This window comes from Lepisma saccharinum, chromosome 23 (assembly GCF_977018435.1).
Source record: "Lepisma saccharinum chromosome 23, izLepSacc3.1, whole genome shotgun sequence".
Taxonomy (NCBI): domain Eukaryota; kingdom Metazoa; phylum Arthropoda; class Insecta; order Zygentoma; family Lepismatidae; genus Lepisma; species Lepisma saccharinum.
Window position 1 is genome coordinate 36826631 of NC_139251.1, and position 17138 is coordinate 36843768.

General features: G+C 40.4%; 1 long non-coding RNA gene across 3 annotated transcripts in view; it reads right to left on the minus strand.

The window, feature by feature from the left end:
- The window catches only part of LOC146005188 (uncharacterized), a 431331-nt gene that overhangs the window by 102191 nt on the left and 312002 nt on the right, over positions 1–17138 (minus strand). For all 3 annotated transcript variants that reach the window (XR_014443992.1, XR_014443993.1, XR_014443991.1), the window contains exon 4: positions 6972–7047. This is a non-coding gene — a long non-coding RNA (uncharacterized LOC146005188). The remainder of the gene's footprint in view (positions 1–6971; positions 7048–17138) is intronic.

Consider the following 17138-nt stretch of genomic DNA (forward strand, 5'->3'; position numbering starts at 1 on the left):
TGAGCTAACCACTCCGCCACGGGGGCCGGCAGGCTAGTGCAAGGAAATGACGTTTATCCAAGTAGATGAATAGCGGTGTTGAAAATCAGAAGATTCAACAAATGCTGCTTTAAACGCTCCTTTGATTAGTTAGGACGCACCACGTGACCACACACCACCCATTACACCGCTCCAGAACGTAGTGAAAACGGCGCAGACACCAAATACACTACTCGACACCAAATGAACGAAGTAGACGAGTCGGTTTTGCACCGTGTAACCAACTAGATGCGTGAGTACAGAGAGAGTCAAAAAGTGCAGCCAACTAGATGGGGCCATTGCTTCACTGGATTGTTAGTCACAATCAGACAACAAGAGGTTTCCTCCTGCACGAACGCGACCGACGAAGCCTCCTGCCTAGCTTACTCCTTTCCGACCCTATAACAAGGCTACACTAGCGCTGCTCGCTCTGAAGTCCACACGTGCATAAGAAAGCGCTCTTTTACAATTGATTTTTTTACTTCGCTTTTCTGCCACTTTTAGCTAATTGCGAAGTGTGATGATACAGGGTGGAGCATTTTCGATTACCCAGTTTGAAAATAATATACTCAGCCCTAGAGACAATGAAACTTCAAAAATGTAATATCATCCTTTTCACTAGACTTGTGCTACGTAGACTTTCCTACTACGGTTTGTGCGCATTTGCTACAGTTATTTGTGAAGAAGAAGTCTGGGATAGTTAGGTCGGGGGATCTGGGGCCATTGAATGGGCCAGCGTTTCATAGCTACTGATAGTCAAGGCCACAAAGCTGTTTTCGTCTTCGTCTGTCCACGTAGTGTAGCCAACTCTCCATTTTCAAAAATGCCCGAAATGTTTTCATTTGGCAGACATAGTGTTTCACAAATAACTGTAGCAAATGCACACAAAGCGCAGTAGTAAAGTCTACGTGGCACAAGTGTAGTGAAAAGGATGATATCACATTTTTGGAGTTTCATTGTCTCTAGGGCTGCGTATATTATTTTCAAACTGGGTAATCGAAAATGCTCCACCCTGTATGACAAAGAACGTCCTTCCGAGATTCCAACCTGGGACCTTTAGCGTGCTGTCCTAACCACTCCGCCACGGAAATCTCTTGCACTATCTCGGTTATGGTGGACGATACGTGACCGTCTTTACTGCCTAAGTGTTGCCCCCAGAGCAACTAGGAAATATACGGTCAGCAGCGACTGTTCTGACGTCATGTTTTTATCGCCCCTTGAGCACGCTACGCTAAGAGTACCAAACCTAACCTACTCACATGTTTAGTCGTACTCTTACGTGAGTAGGTTAGGCAGGCCAGGTTTGGAGCTTTTAGCATATATCTCCAAGGTTCTAAAACTGTCGCTAGTCCAAGATACTCATTGATTGCAGAGCCACATGTGGAGGAACAATGTCAGAATAATTCGCCTCCTGAATCACGTATCCCGGAAATTTCTGGACGTGCAGTAACCAAAATTTAAATGCATTTTGCCATTACGTGTACAAATCTCAGTGGTCCTATGGTTAAGGAAATAATTTACGAAACAGAACTCTTGGATTCCGAATGTTGATTTTTTTGATCTGATAGACATTTTATGCACTATCGTCGCTGCGTAAAAGTGACGTAACAACTTCAAGCTACGGTCGAGAAGTAACATTTCAAAGCGAGCACTGGCAACACTGCGGAAGACACCTTTTCTTCGCTCGGCTCGGGAGGCGCCAAGAAAAATTCCGCCGGCCATTTCAAAAATGATTAACCGCCTTGCAGAGAAGATAGGAGAAAGAAAAGGAACAATGTGAGGATACGCTAATAAGAAAGGAAAGAAAAGAAATACAACAAGAAGAATCGTCCGTTTGGCAAATCTCACTACGAGACTTGGAACGGACTAATATTCTATTTTGAAAATCAGCTTCAGGTGGCCGGTCTCCCCTGTACGCGGGTGTCCTTTCTCACAGATACCTTGCCCTCGGCATCCGAGTACAATCTTGGCTCCCGACCCTCTTTCCTAAAGGTGACACCGCTGCACGACGCTGGTGTAATAATCACAGCAAAAGCCGCCGCAAGTTGTGCCAAAGTTTCCCAACATTACGAGGGAGGTAAAGTTGGTTCATTATCGCTTGTAAAGTCCCCCCACTTTGACCCTTAAGCACGGTTCCCTCTCTCAAGCGATATCATCTAAGCCGCAGCATATTGGCTTTGCGGACAGGAGAAGACCATCCATCAAAGAAGTTTGACGATGTTAAACAAGGTTGATACTGTGGTGTTACGTCACGTCCAAGGCGAAGCAGTGAAAAGTTTTAGAATTCATGTCATTATACCCTTTCCCAGTTATGTCTGGAGCAAGGACGCGCATAGCGGCAAAGAAGGGGGAAATCGAGTGGGCAGAGCAAAACAGTACTCACTATTGCGAAGGCTGATAATCTCAGTCGCTTTCCCCTCCATGCAATCCCGTTCCCCTCACGTATTCATTGGTGGAGCCGTCTCGCGTCACTACTTGTGCAGAGACTTGTTTTCGTTCGTCTGCTACAGAGATATCTGGGACAGGGTGTAGTTTGAAGTTAGTTGCAATAAAAGGTGGAATAGTACAGGTGGGGTTCATCCAAGCTGACGTCACAAGGAGGCCCTTGACTTCCTGAAATATAGTAGTTTTCTAACTGCAAATGTTGTTTGAATGATTTGGTTCAATTGCTTCGCTTTTACGGGCCTCCCCGCTTGCAAAGTGGTACCGTCGTTGCTTTGTAATCAAGGGGTCCCGGGTTCGATACCCGGTGGAGTCACATAGTGGTTCGGATCCCACTTTAAACTGTAGGTCCAGTACCGGTTAGCCATGCTGTGCATAAAATGGACATAAAAACATCAAATCAATCAATCATTTCTTCGCTTTTCTACCACTTTGACTAATCGCTAAGGTAAGCGTGAGTGATGATATGATGAAATTGATGAAAGGAAACCAAGAACAGCCATGTCCAAGCCGGGATTCGAACCCGGTATCTCTGATGCCGTAACGCGCTATGCTAACCACTCTGTCACGGGGATCGCCTTATAACTGCAATTAATTTCAGCACTATGGGTTAACTTACAAGGTTTTATCCTTCGAAACACCTAATTGGAAATATCAGTTGGGTACGGTCGTACCAATAAGGGAAAGACCGCGTCCAAGTCGCGAATTAAAATTGACAGTCATTTGTTTACTTACGTCGCAGGCACCGCAAATGAAAATGATCTCCTTCCCTCGCTGTATGAAAGTACCCGCTTGTCAAAAATTCCAACAACACAACGTTAAATATTATGTCTTTGCTTTCATCGTTAACGTTTTTCCTTGCATTATGATACAAAAAATTGGCACTATATACAGGTGATGAGGATATGTTGAAATAAACTGCTCAGTTTGGCAACATAGGGGCGGGAGACAATATGGTTAACAGCTGATTGCATCACAGACGTATTCTCCGCTCATTTAGAGTTGGAAATTCGATGACAGCGCCATAAGTATTTTTCTTTCCTTGGTAGACTATACCAAGTGCATTCTCGAAAATGATGTTGCGGCAAATTTAAACCAAAGACATTATAAGGTGCAAGACTATTCAATTATTTCCAGTTGAGCGCGCATCTTAAAATGGTCGGTTGTTAACATATTTTATGGACAGATGTATAACTAAAAACAAGTTAGTATTTCTACGTTTTGCTTTTCAGTAGCCGTAATTTCCTACATTTTAATTTTTGATAACTACAATATGTAGCCACATTATGCATTTATACGGTCGTTGAGGGAAAGATGCTAAAGCAGAGCCATCTTTTGGGGTGCATATAAACTACTAGACCATTACATTCTGTTTACTGAGACCAATTGAATACTCTTACTGCTTCCAATGTCTTTGGTTTAGAATCATATGGTCTAGAATCTGAACAGAAACACGATTGTGTGGTCAGTTTTATCGTAACTTTAATCGTTCTCACGTAATCGTGTTGCTTATTGATATCTTGGGTTCATTGTGAAAATGAAGATGAATGCTTAACTGATGAAATGAGCTATGAGTCTACGATGGAGAGAGAGAGAGGGGGGGGGGAATAAAGCAAGGAGAGATAAGTATAAGGTAGGTAGGTACGAAGGAATATTGGAAGGTAGGTAAGTAGGATGGAAGGTAAGTTGGTAGGTAGGAAGGAAAGGAAGTCGAGTTAAAGGGGTGAAAATCAGACAAGCTGAGAGGTAAAATGGAGACGACAGAGTAGGCTCAGAGAAAGAAAAAGGAAGAAGATAAGATAAGACAAGAGAGAGGGAGTAAATAGGAAATGAAGATAAATTCGGAATTGAGAATTATACATCTCTAAAGCAAAAGATTCAATCATAATAGAGGGTGTTCATAAATTATTGGTCGATTTTGTTAAGGCCCTTATTTTTACCAAATAGTGAACAGAAATACATGATACTGCTAAGGTTTGAAAGGGGAGTATTTGCCATTTCACACAGACCTTACGTTTTGAACCCCATGTGTTGCAGGACAGGTGTCCAAGCGGCATTTCCACTCTCGCCAAACCTTCTCAAGCATGTCTTGTGTGACGTTGGCGATGGCAATTCACCTTCGCAATTCTGGCAGCGTCGGCGGAAGTGGAGGAACGTAAACATTGTCGTTGATGAAACAGCACAGGCAGAAATCGTACAAGAAACGTCGTACAAGACATGCTGGAGAAGATTTGGCGAGAGTTGAAGTACTGCTTGGACACCTGTTCTGCCACACATGGGGTTCAAAACGTAAGGTCCGTTTGTGAAATGGCAAATATTACCCTTTCAAATGGTAGTGGTATGTATTCCTGTTCACTATTGGTGAAAATATGGCCTTGCAAAATAGAGCAATAATTTCTGAACACCGTGCAAAACATTTCAACTTTCTAGTTCCAGCAGTTCTTGAGATATCAACAGTTGACACACATGCGTTTTCTAACACAAGCAGCACAAACTATCCACTTTTATCAAGCTTTAGTGATCATCGCCGTGAAAGAGGAAACCAACATTTCGCGCCCCCCAAACAAACAAACGACAAAGGCATTCTTGCTGACACGTTAAGACGTAAGTACCACAGAAACTCCATCACCAACACAAGACCTCACGAGTTGAGACTTTACCAGGACCACGACAAAAGCGCCACATCCCTCCCAAATAAGAAAGCAACGGAGAGGAGACAATTTGCCGATCTATTCTCCCGACCCAGCGCTGCGTGGCGCCACGGAGAGATAATGCAGCATCCCGACCGCCTCTAGAGCAGACCCAAGTACTCGGATCTTGCGTGCTTTCGATTGAGAGCCGAAGTGGGCCAATCCGATTGTGAGACCTCGAATCGCACACTGTTTCTCGCCTTGTCAGCGCGTCTGTTTGCACTTATCGCCTCCTCGATTGCTTTGCCGATTTTAATTAGATTAGAGCCGTGGAGAAGTACCGTGACGAGCACGTTGACCGCCTTTCACCGCCCCATTCGGTGTAGATTTTATCGTTTTTTGCAGTGCCAAAGTTCTCTATCAACGGTGAAAATGTTGATGCATTATTCTCCTAAACTTACTTCTCCTTGTAAGACCTATCCAAAAATTTAACTCAAATTCGTGTAGATTTTCATGGAAAGAGGTCGCCAGACGAAAGAAGGATCAGCTCAGACAGAAAGAACTAAGAGAGAGAGAGAGAGAGAGAGAGAGAATAAGAGCGAGAGACGGTTAATGAGCAGAGAGAATAAGAGCGAGAGAGGGATAATAAGCAGAGGGAAGAGAATAAGAGCGATAATGAGCAGAGGGAATAAGAGCGAGAGAGGGATAATTAGTAGAAAGAGAGATAATAAGCAGATATAGAAAATATGGAGAGAGAGAATAAGAGCGAGAGAGGAATAATGAGCAGATTGATTGATTGAATTTATTTACTTCGCCTTTTGTGCCACTTTTGCGAGGATGGGGATGAGTGATGACATGACGAAATTGATGAATGGACACTCACAAACATCCATACCCAGGCTGGGATTCGAACCCGGGACCCCTGGCGTCGTAGCGCGATGTCCTAACCACTCCGCCACGGGGGCCGGTGGATAATGAGCAGAGAGATAATAAGAGCGGGAGCGAAATAATAAACAGAGAGAGAGAATAAGAGCGAGCGAGAGAGAAATATGGGTAGAGAAATTGTAAAAAGGCAAAACACAGAGGGAGAACAACAGATATGTAAGGGAGAAACTCACAGAAATAATTGCTCAATGTATAAACAGGCTAATTTGAACAAAAACAAGATGGGCAGCTCAGTAACACTGAGAAAATGAATACATCTAAAGTAACAACGTACCAAAAAAAATTCTTTATCTACCTTTGGGAACAAAAAAAACAACATGGAATTCCTGTTCAAAGAATTCATTGGAAATATATTCAATACTTCCTATTCACTTTGAAAAATCAGTCCTCTATTATACGGGGCTTGGATGAAAAAAACACTCATTTCACATTTGTTACGGATGACAGACAGATTCATAGCAAAATACAGTTCCAACTGGCAGCTTGCCTAAATGAAAAAGCGATGCGTTCACTGGGATTAGCGCATGGCCTTTGCAACTATTGAAAATACTCCAGTCCTGCATCCTAGCTAGCGACGAAGCAGATTTTTCAAAAAGAACAGAAAAAGGTTCTTTGTATCACGCCACGAAGTCTGCAATCACACATGTCATGCACATGAATCAAAATAAAGCGCGCTCTTCCTGCAAACATGCAAAAGGCTAGGGAAGCACAGCTACATGCGTGAAAGCAAGTGTAATTACTCCATTACGTTCTCAAGCAAGCAGAGAATGAAAGGCGCATTACCAAAATGTGGTAGAAGCTTGCAGAGTTATGAAAAACTGCACATCAAGATTCCTTCACATGCATGCATTCTTCATTTGAAAAGGTCAATTTCAAAGGCAAGTTATTAAATTAGTGTCAAACCCACGTGTTCGAAGAAAAGTGAAAATTACTCACCTGTGTGTTCGAAACAGCTTCAATCAACGGCGTTGGAAGATCACAAGCTTTCCTTTCATTCAGGTCGCCAAAGTTTCTGGAAATAGAAAGTAATTTGTTAAATGAACATAAACCCTGAATTTTGGTTAACAAAATGGCAGTTCGAAACATTTATATGTATGGGTAAGACTTCCTTTGGCAGGATGGACAACAAAAACCCATCTGACATTGTAATAATAATCATTACAATTAATGGGGCCTGAAGTCCCGACAGACCACTGACGTTTTGTGTATAAACAGATTGATTGATTGATTTGCTTTATTTTACTTGGGTTCTTGTGCCACTTTTGGCTAATTTGCGAAGATGGGGATGAGTGATGATATGATGAAATTTATGAATGGACACTCACAAACGGGGATCCATGCCCAGGCCAGAATTCGAACCCGGGACCCCTGGTGTCGTAGCACGATGTTCTAACCACTCCGCCACGGGAGTCGACTTGTGTATAAACAGAGAAATAATGTATATCACATTGTGCTTAGTTATGAAATACATATACAGGGTGTCCGAATTGAAACGCCCTAATTTCAAATGCTTACATTTAAAATAATATACAGGCAACAACAGTGTGGTAGGTGGTATATGATAGCTTAGCTGTGGAAATTTTAAATAGGTAATGAATAGGAAGGAGAGTTTATTTTGTATCGTTCCAAGTGGTGAAAAGTGAAAATGACAACCAATGCTGAAAAAGCACAAACTACTATGTGGTGGTACGCAGAATTGGGATGCATAAAGGTTAAGACGCTTGTGAAGCACATCGTGTACTGTGGATTTTGGGAGTGCAATCTCACGTGACGCCGTACGAACGGATTTCTTGGGATTTCGTGCAAATGCCTCTTAGCGACAGACCCTGTCTCTAGAAACGCTGCTTTCCACGCCTTGATTCTCTTGGCATCGGGAGGGTCTCTGTGATACTCTGCACGAAACCGCCGTTGAACTGCAATAATGGATGCCAATTCTGCGTATCACCACACAGTTTGATTTTTTTAGCATTGGTTGTCATTTTCACTTTTCACCACCTGGAACAATAGAAAGTAAACGAATCCTTACTATTAATTACCTATTTAAAATTTCCACAGCTAAGCTACCATATACCAACTACCACACTGTTCTTGCCTGTATATTATGTTAAATATAATCATTTGAAATTAGGGCGTTTCAATTCGGACACCCTGTATACTCCCTTCAACATTTACATGCAAACTATCTACACCCTTCCTGTTACACATTTTAGAACATATTCCTCAGAAGATAAATATATATAAATTAAAAGACAAATGTACAAGAAAGAGTAAATGAAAAGAGTCATCACTCTTGACCTCCCAACAGTGGCGTGCTCTGGATTTTGGTAAGGGGGTAAGCTATATATACTTTCTTTATTAGCCAACCCTTATTTTCCGTCTTTTCCCCCTTTTTGACGGTCTTTTTAAAAAAAATACTAGGCCGAGGTGGAAGGGTGTTATTACTCCCGACAACACTCCATTGGGCACGCTACTACTTTATATTCATCGCTATTATGCTGAAATGGTGTCTCTACATCAGATATATTTTCTGTCAGTCACCCATCCATATCGATATTTGTGCCATAGCCCTACAACACCAAAAAGAGCTGTCTAGAACATTGGAGTGTGCACGGAGGGGGGTTGATGGGGGTCATATCCCCCATGTGTCCCTGTATTCGTAAATAAATAATGTCAAAATTTGGGAAAATGCCAAAATGAAGGCTGTCTGCTGAGAAAAAGCGTATATACCATCAGTTTTGAAAATCTGGGGCACGCCACTAGTTTAGAAGTACGTAAAATATATTAATGTTTTTTCGAGCAAAGTAGACACCAGAAGCCTGTCGGGACTGCACAATACAAGTAATATTTTGCTCATAAAACAACTTTCCGATCATATTTGGCGAGAAATCCTTTTATAACCATATTAATTTGAGCTAAGAAGAAGTTATTAAAGATTCTGGGGTATTTACAGTTATCCTAATATCTATATATATATCAAAATATCTAATTTTCATATATCTAAGACCATTTGACTTTTATGAGTTCAATATGGCTGCATTACTGACGCTTAGGTCTAAGAAATTGCTTACTGCTGCCTTGCATATACTTCCAGCAGCGCCTGCCTTTGTTGTGAGTAGTAAACACTACACATAATAGGAAGACAAAAGTCCTACAAAGACAGAAACCAAATGTGTCGTACTACAAAGCGTTTGGAGGATGTGGGATTTTAAAGTCACGTAAGTCGTTGACGTTGAAGTTTCTTGAAGTTTTCTTGTTGAAGTGCCATTTCCTTGACTTCCATCTGTTTTGATGTTGTGTCGAGGTTCGGTCTGCGATGGCAGTTCAATTTTGAACTGAATGTTGTGGTCCTTAAAAGGGTCGACAGAATTTTGGTCCTAAAAAGGGCCGAAATAAATTTTGGTCCTAAAAGGGCCGTTTTGCTATGACATTTCGTGTTACATCTGAGTTGTTGTTGGTTGTCTGTTTAGAGTACTTCTGTGACGAACTCGATGAGTGTCTGAATGATGGTAATGACTTTGTCTGTATCGTTTTTTGACTTTAGTATATTGTCTTTCGTATTTGTGATGAGTGTTCTTAATCTCTTGTCTTGTAGTTTTGCCAGTATCCACTTGATGGTTTCATTTTTCTCTTCTTGCTCTTCAGTTGGAGTCTGAAGTATCTGGCTATAATTCATGGTAGTCGGTGGTGTAGTCTTCGCAGGTGGCTTCTCTTGTGGTAAGTTGACTGGTAGTTGTTTCCCATGTTCCTTACCATCGTCTGGCTTTAGTTTTGGTTTGTACTGTACTGATTGGAACATTTTGCAGCCCCTGTAGTTGGCCGGATGGTCTCCTCCACAATTGCAGCACTTTCCAGGGAGTTTTCGGTCTTTCTTTTGGCATTCTGCCGTGACATGATTATTTGCACATTTCACACATCTTGGTTGAGCCATGCATTGGCTCTGGAAATGCCCTATCCTCTGACATCTATGGCGATAAAGGGTTAAAACTAATAACAATTAAGTTGAGAGAGAGATGAAAATACTTCTTTTTGGTTTTATGTCCACTTTACGCACGGATGGGCTAATCAGGAACGGACCTACAGTTTAAAGCAGTATCTGAACCACTACGTGCATCCACCGGTATCGAAACCAAGACCCTATAAGATCACAAGACGATAACATTACCACTACGCCATCTTTCCTTATTTCAACAAATCAGTTATACATCCATTTTTGACATGAGTGCTTCAGCACAAACAGAAATGTAACTTTCAAAAATAACATGAAGGAACTTTGCATACAACTCTTGGGGCATACATTACATAATTCCTGTTGAATTTTTATCTTGAATTGATCATGGAAATCGAAATTTGTATATTTGCAGACAAACCGTGCATAGTGTCCTGTCATCCACTGTACACTGCGCATTTTTGTTCCCGTACAAGCACTGTAAAACTATTTGGGTGAGTTCTATACATCTTGCATAACATTATGCATAGATATTCAAAGTTTCTCTCGTTCTTGTACAGTGGAATCCATGAGTATTACCGTGCAAATTGTCCATGACTATTTTCATTAATATTTATCTTACATCGTGTGTGTTTTAAAGCGATGGATTTTTATGTATGCTGGTGCAGAAGTTGTCAACAACTTGTTTTGAGATTTCTTTTAATTCTTGAAGCTCTTATTGGGTCAAATAAAGTTCACGAAGATGATGGACAATTTGCACGGTACTTCATATCACTTTAAGCTGGTATTATCTATCTCTTGAATCATACTCTAGAACAGTATGTGTAGAATAATATATAAAATACTAATCATGTTCAACCGTAAATATTGTCATTATCATTAAACTTTAAATAAACATGGCAGCTTATATTTTGCAAACCATCATTAAAAAAATTGCCAAAATTCGGCTGCAAAGACGTTAAAAAATATTTTAAGTTACAATTATAGAATACGTCCAAAATATCTTATTTTCACTGGAAGAAAGTTACTGAAATTATTATAGTTTCATTAACACACTCAACAAACATTTCCATAGTAGGTTCATATATACAGTATCAGAAACAGAAAAATACATGTTTACACACATTTATTTCTTGCTTTAATGAAACTGTTCAAATATTTTACAGAGCCGTTTACTAGAAAAAGCCATTCTATAAAAAAACATATTTTTTTATTATTTGATTTATTTCACTTCACTTCTTGTGCCACTTTTGGCTAATTTGCGAATATGGGGATGAGTTATGATATAGCGAAATTGATGAATAGACTTCACAAACGTTCATGCCCAAGCCAGGATTCGAACGCAGGACCCCTGGCGTTGCAGCGCGATGTGCTAACCACTCCGCCACGGGATCCGGCTATAAAAACATATATCTATATGTATGTGTCAGAAACCATACAAGCAATTTTAAGAATGGATTTTAAAATAAAAAAAAATCGCTGAAATAAAAGAAAATAATCGAAAATGATTTTTTTAATAAAAATCATGATTTTTGTTCACCCTGCGACCATGAAAGATCAATACATAATCTCTTCGTCTGTTTATTTACTGTTGGTACACATACAGGCAATGAAAATATAATGTGCTTCATTAATACAAGTGGTGTACAACAATTTAATGTTTATAAGATGGTGTCATTTCATTCAGCAATACGATATTCACGAGACAAAAAGGATGAATACAGACAGATAAGTTGGATAATAGATGTTAAATGCGGGCACACAGCAATCTTTGGATTTTTTCATTTAATTGTAGTCCTGGTTCTTCTAACCGTGTACGAAAGCAATCACCAGTGCTTTCATCTTTAATCTTTCTCTTACGAAGCAGCAACTTCCTTTTGAAGGCTGGCATCTTACCTTATAGGTCCTGGATTCCCTTGTACAGTCACGGACACTGGCGGGTTGTAATGAATGCATTGACTTTCAATGGAAACGTTACAACGCAACAGTGTCCGTGGCTGTACCTTGTAGATATATATTCAGAACATTCAGTGTGTGGAAAATGTCACAAAGGTTTGCCAATTTCTGTTCAAAGGCACTATTGATTAGGTTATTAGTAGGGCCCGGGACATTATGTTATAACATATTTTTCATTTGGCTTCGGATCTATTATTGGGATGAGATCTTTACATATCTGATGAAAATCAGCCGAAATAGAGAAACTTGACAAAGCATATTTTGACATATTTCACCAATCTCGCGTTTTTGCAACATATTTATTCAACTTTGTTGTAATAAGACATATTTCTGTATAATGTCGTAATTCTCTCGAACATAATCGGTTATTTCATATTTTTTTTCTTCGTAGCTTTAGCGCAACGGATAGTTCATATTGTCGATGGCAGGATATGGAAATTACGGAGGAAGAAATATGCCGTCTTTTCTTAGTACAGAACAATATAATACCCCACTTTTTTTATCCCGCCGACAATTGATAGCTATGCAAACATTATGGAGACAAAATGTTCTCTCTCATTGTTGCACGGGAAGTGAAGAAGTTTCGTTCTCATTTCTTTGCCTTTTTCGCTTCTCACAAAAATCAGTCAAAAGTAAAAATAACATTAGGTACATTACAGCCCCTAGTCTACTCTATCGGGTATGGGAGAAATTCCAGAGTACTATTGTGCACATTTTGGCTTTACTGGGAATATTTCTGCATTTTTCTGACATATTTGTAATTTTTCATGGCATATTTTTCAATTTATATGACATAATTATATACATTTTTTACAGTTTTATAGGACATAAAGTCCCGGGCCCTAGTTATCAGCATTTGCATGGTTTTCTTCCACGTATAGTATGAGTGCTGTTCCCGTCTCAGTTGAAAAACACAGGAGCATAGGCGTAGCTACGGGGTGTGCCGGGTGTGCCTAGGTACACCCTAATGGGCTGCTTTATCAAAGAGAATTAAATACAGATATTTCAATAAGAGAGAAAATAAGCGGCAGTTTGTAAGAAGTTGAAAATGCCATTACTTGGTACAAACGCGTGCATTATCGCTGATGAAACGAGTGTCTATAGTTTTTCGATATTTTGATGTCATTGGAGAAAGAAGATATTTACTGCATTCTACTCTGTACTACAGCGCCTTTCTTCTATACCTGTCACAAGCTTCACGTGTGAGAGAGCTTTCTCTAAGCTTACCCAAGTTAAAACTAAATTAAGAGCAACTCAGAAGCAGGATAGATTGGAAGCCCTGCTCTTGCTATTTGTGGAACAGAAAAAAGCTTAGTCTATTGATGTAAATGAAGTTATTGATGAGTTTAAGAACATTGTACATTTTGACAGACGTCTCTTGTTATAGATGACGTGTATTTTGATGTATTTGTTTGCATTTATGAACATTTTGTGTGTGTGTGTAATTTCTATGCAATTTGATTTTTTTCTACTACATATATTCAGAAATTTTCAACACTGTCATTTAGTGAAACATCAGTGTAGCTAAAGAGCCAAGTGATTGTGTTGCAAAACATGATATTAAAAAGGTACAAGACCTCATTTTTTTTTTGCACACCCAAATATAAAGTTCTAGCTACGCCTATGCACAGGAGATGACATTTCCGACGGACAACCAATTTGAGTTGCAGTAATAAAGAAGAAATTGGTATTTTCTTATTCACACACTTAAAACTTTCAAAAAAAAAAAAAAATCGGAATTTCTCGCGCCTCTCCTGCGAAACTTCGACTCACAGTTTGAATACCACTGCTTTGGAACATCATGTTCTTCTAAAGTTCACTTTATGCACAGATAGGCTAATCGGGATTGCGCAGATAGTGTCGAATTGGGAAACGATGCCTCTACCGGGCATCGAACCCGGGACGCATTGAGTACAAGGCGACAACGTTATATGGAACAGCTTTATCCTGTGTAAGCGAACTGAGCCTTTGTGGTAAGGTACTAGCAATCTTAAACGAAAAAATTCAGCATGACCTAACAGTTTGGAAACAATTTCTTGCGTGAAGCGACTAGTTGGAAAGTTCCTTGCCAACAAGATCAAAGTTTTGTTAGAAAAAAGAAAGAAGTTGAACGGATAGGATCGTTTACAAAAGGAACTTTAAGGGATTTGCCCTGCCGTGGTGAACACTAAACATCGCGCAGCGTCCCACGCGAATTTGAAATTGTCAACTTGAGTTTTTGGCTCGCGGCGGCTCCGATGAAAAGGAACATGCTTGCATTTTCCGGAGGGGAACGGAACCTCTCCGCAATGCAGCAAGTCGGGAGTCGACCCAAACCTTTAACTTTCGGCCAAGCCAAGCCATTTGGCAATGGAAGGAGAGGGGGTAAGGCCATAGCGAGAGTGAGAGACGAGGGAGAAAGAGAGATGGAGAGAGAATGGAATCAAATAAAAATGAAGATAAAACAGAGAAAGAAAGCGGTAGAAGTTAAGAGGGACAAAAATAAATACAGTAAAACCTCGGTAATCCGGACTAATGGGGAAGATAAGTCGACCGGTTTAACGAAAGTCCGGGTCAACTGAAATAACCTAAAAGAACAGTGGAAAGTGCATTAAAACTCTGTTTATAGCAACAAAACACATTTATTATGGTGCATTTAAAGAGTATAGACCTAAATACACTATACAATACAGTAAAATGTAAAGCAACATGACAATGCAGTGCTTCTAGCCACATTTAAAACCTTGCATTCTGCTTCTATTTGACTCTTTCCTGTCTGGATTAAGCGAAGTCCGCTTATCGGGGTCCTCATTAACGAGGTTTTACTGTATAGAAAAGAGAGATAAAAAGAACGAAGACAAGAAAAATTGAGAGATAGAGAAAGGGAGTTTTAGAGATGGAGGGAGATAGAAAAACAGATTAAAGAAGAAAGATATAAATAAAAAAGAGAGGAAGACAAAGTTAGAGATTGAAGGAGAGAAAGAAAGAGAGAGAGATCGGAAAAAGAGAGAACGTGAGACAGAAAGATGGAGGTAGATAAAGGATATGATACATTACTTTATCATCTTCATTTAGGTCACCACTTTTTCTAATTTTCGGCTTATCGCAACGATAATGTTGATTAGTTGAAAGTGATGAAGTGACCCTTTCGAAGAGATATACTCCGTCCCAGCTAACTGTAGAGCAGGGAAACGGAAACAAGTCTCTGCACAAGTAGTGACGCGAGACGGCTCCGCCAATGAACACGTAAGAGGAACGGAATTGCATGGAGAGGGGGAAATCGACTGAAGTTACCAGCCTTCCCATCAGCCTCTACTGCCTATCTCTGGCCAATAGATTTCCCTCGCCTCTCTGACGCTATGCGCGACCTAGCTCCACAGTTAGCTGGAACAGGGTATAGATACCTGCACCAGGGCCAGGACTCGAATCCGGAAAATTTGAATTTGAGTTTAACGTTTTGGTTGCGTCAGCATTTAGGCTATTTTACACCCGTCACGTTATACGGGGGGGGTGTACTACGTGGAAGGTTCACCCCTTACACCCCCGGAAACTTTGGTGCTGCAATAATGAGTAGGTAATTCATTGCAGCAAGCCAGAAAGGAGGCGAGGGAAAGGGAGAAGACGTGAGATATGGAGGAAGAAATTATTTGCTAGATAAATTGATGATAAAGAGAGTGTATAAAAGAAGCGCATGTGCGAGAGAAAAAGCGTGAGAGCTGGCGAGAGAGAGACAGTTTGAGTATTTAAGTTCACTTTATGCACAGAAAGACTAATCGGTACTGGACGTCGAGTTTAAAGTGATATCCGAACCATTATATGCCTCCACCGAGTATCGAATCCTTAATCCCTTCATTACATAGCGATGACGCTACCACTGCGCCATCTGGGAGCCCCGAGAGAGAGAAAGAGAGAGAGAGAAAGAGAGAGAGAGAAAGAAAGAGAGAGAGAGAGAGAGAGAGAGAGAGAGTACAAAGAATACCCGTCAATAGCCAAGAGAGAGAAATTGAAACGGGAGGCCAATGGCGCGAAATTATTAGACTTCAATGTAACTAAGATTAGCTACCAGCTTCCGTCGGAAGAAATTCGCACACACACACAGACGGCAGCTTCCAGCTTATAAAGGAAATGGAAGAGAAAGTTGGAAATCTGTTAGGAACAGGAAAAGTTACCAAGTAAAACTTCAGGATCCCCCGAGGAATTGTGGGAAACGAAAATCCTACAGAGATTACTATGATGCCAGGAGGTGGCAGCACTAAAAACTTTTAAAATAAAGAGGAAATAAAGTAATGTTTGCATTGCCTAAATAGGTATTCAGAAGGTGATAAATACGTGGTATAACTGCAAATTTGTAAAGAACTTACTAAAAGAATATGAGATGGCAATACAACGTGCAAAGAATTAAAACAAGCGAAATATACGATTAGAACATTAGTAATAGAAGGACAAAAGACGCACAGGAGTAAAGTATTCACTAATTAATTTTTCCTAAGTCAAATGATCATATTGGTGAAAGGACAATCACAAACAAATATGGACAACACACTACATAAATCTCACAGACGATTATATTGGCTGCGAGTCCAGACGCCAGGGAATCGTCAGTCTGGAAAATGCAGTCTAGGTTGCACGTAAGAAAAGGGTTTGACATTTGGGTGTCTGCAGGAAGGGTCACCCCTATTTGTCTACTATTGTCATCTTAACAGCGAGAAAAGTGAAGTATCAGGTGGACACAAGACTACACTTCTGAAGAATTCGGAGGAAAGAACATAACTCGGCTTTATTTGGTGATTGGTGATACGTGGTTGCACCACCAGAATAGCTCGGCTACGGCCCACACTTATTTGAAGGGTGCGTACGCACGGGGGGCAAAAGGCCATCATCCCCTCCCCTTCTTGACGTCCATGCCCCTGTATTATTACTTTCACCTAAGAATTTAGTGTGGAGGAATCTTATCGCCGTTATTAAAATATATTGAATTCTTAAAAAAGGAAGAATTTGCAAGTCGATGAAAGTTCAAAGCAACTATACAGGGGAACGGGGTGCATTATTTCCTGTGCCCCTCCCTAATCAGAAGGTCTGCGCACGCCTATGGGTTCTGACGTGTACGCCAGTGAAAAGGTTGGGCCGAAATAGGTTCCAATGCGAATTTACTCTACGTATGGACATAAATCATTACAAAAAAGTATATATTTTTTTCAGTTCTTGTTAATTAGTGCACTAAA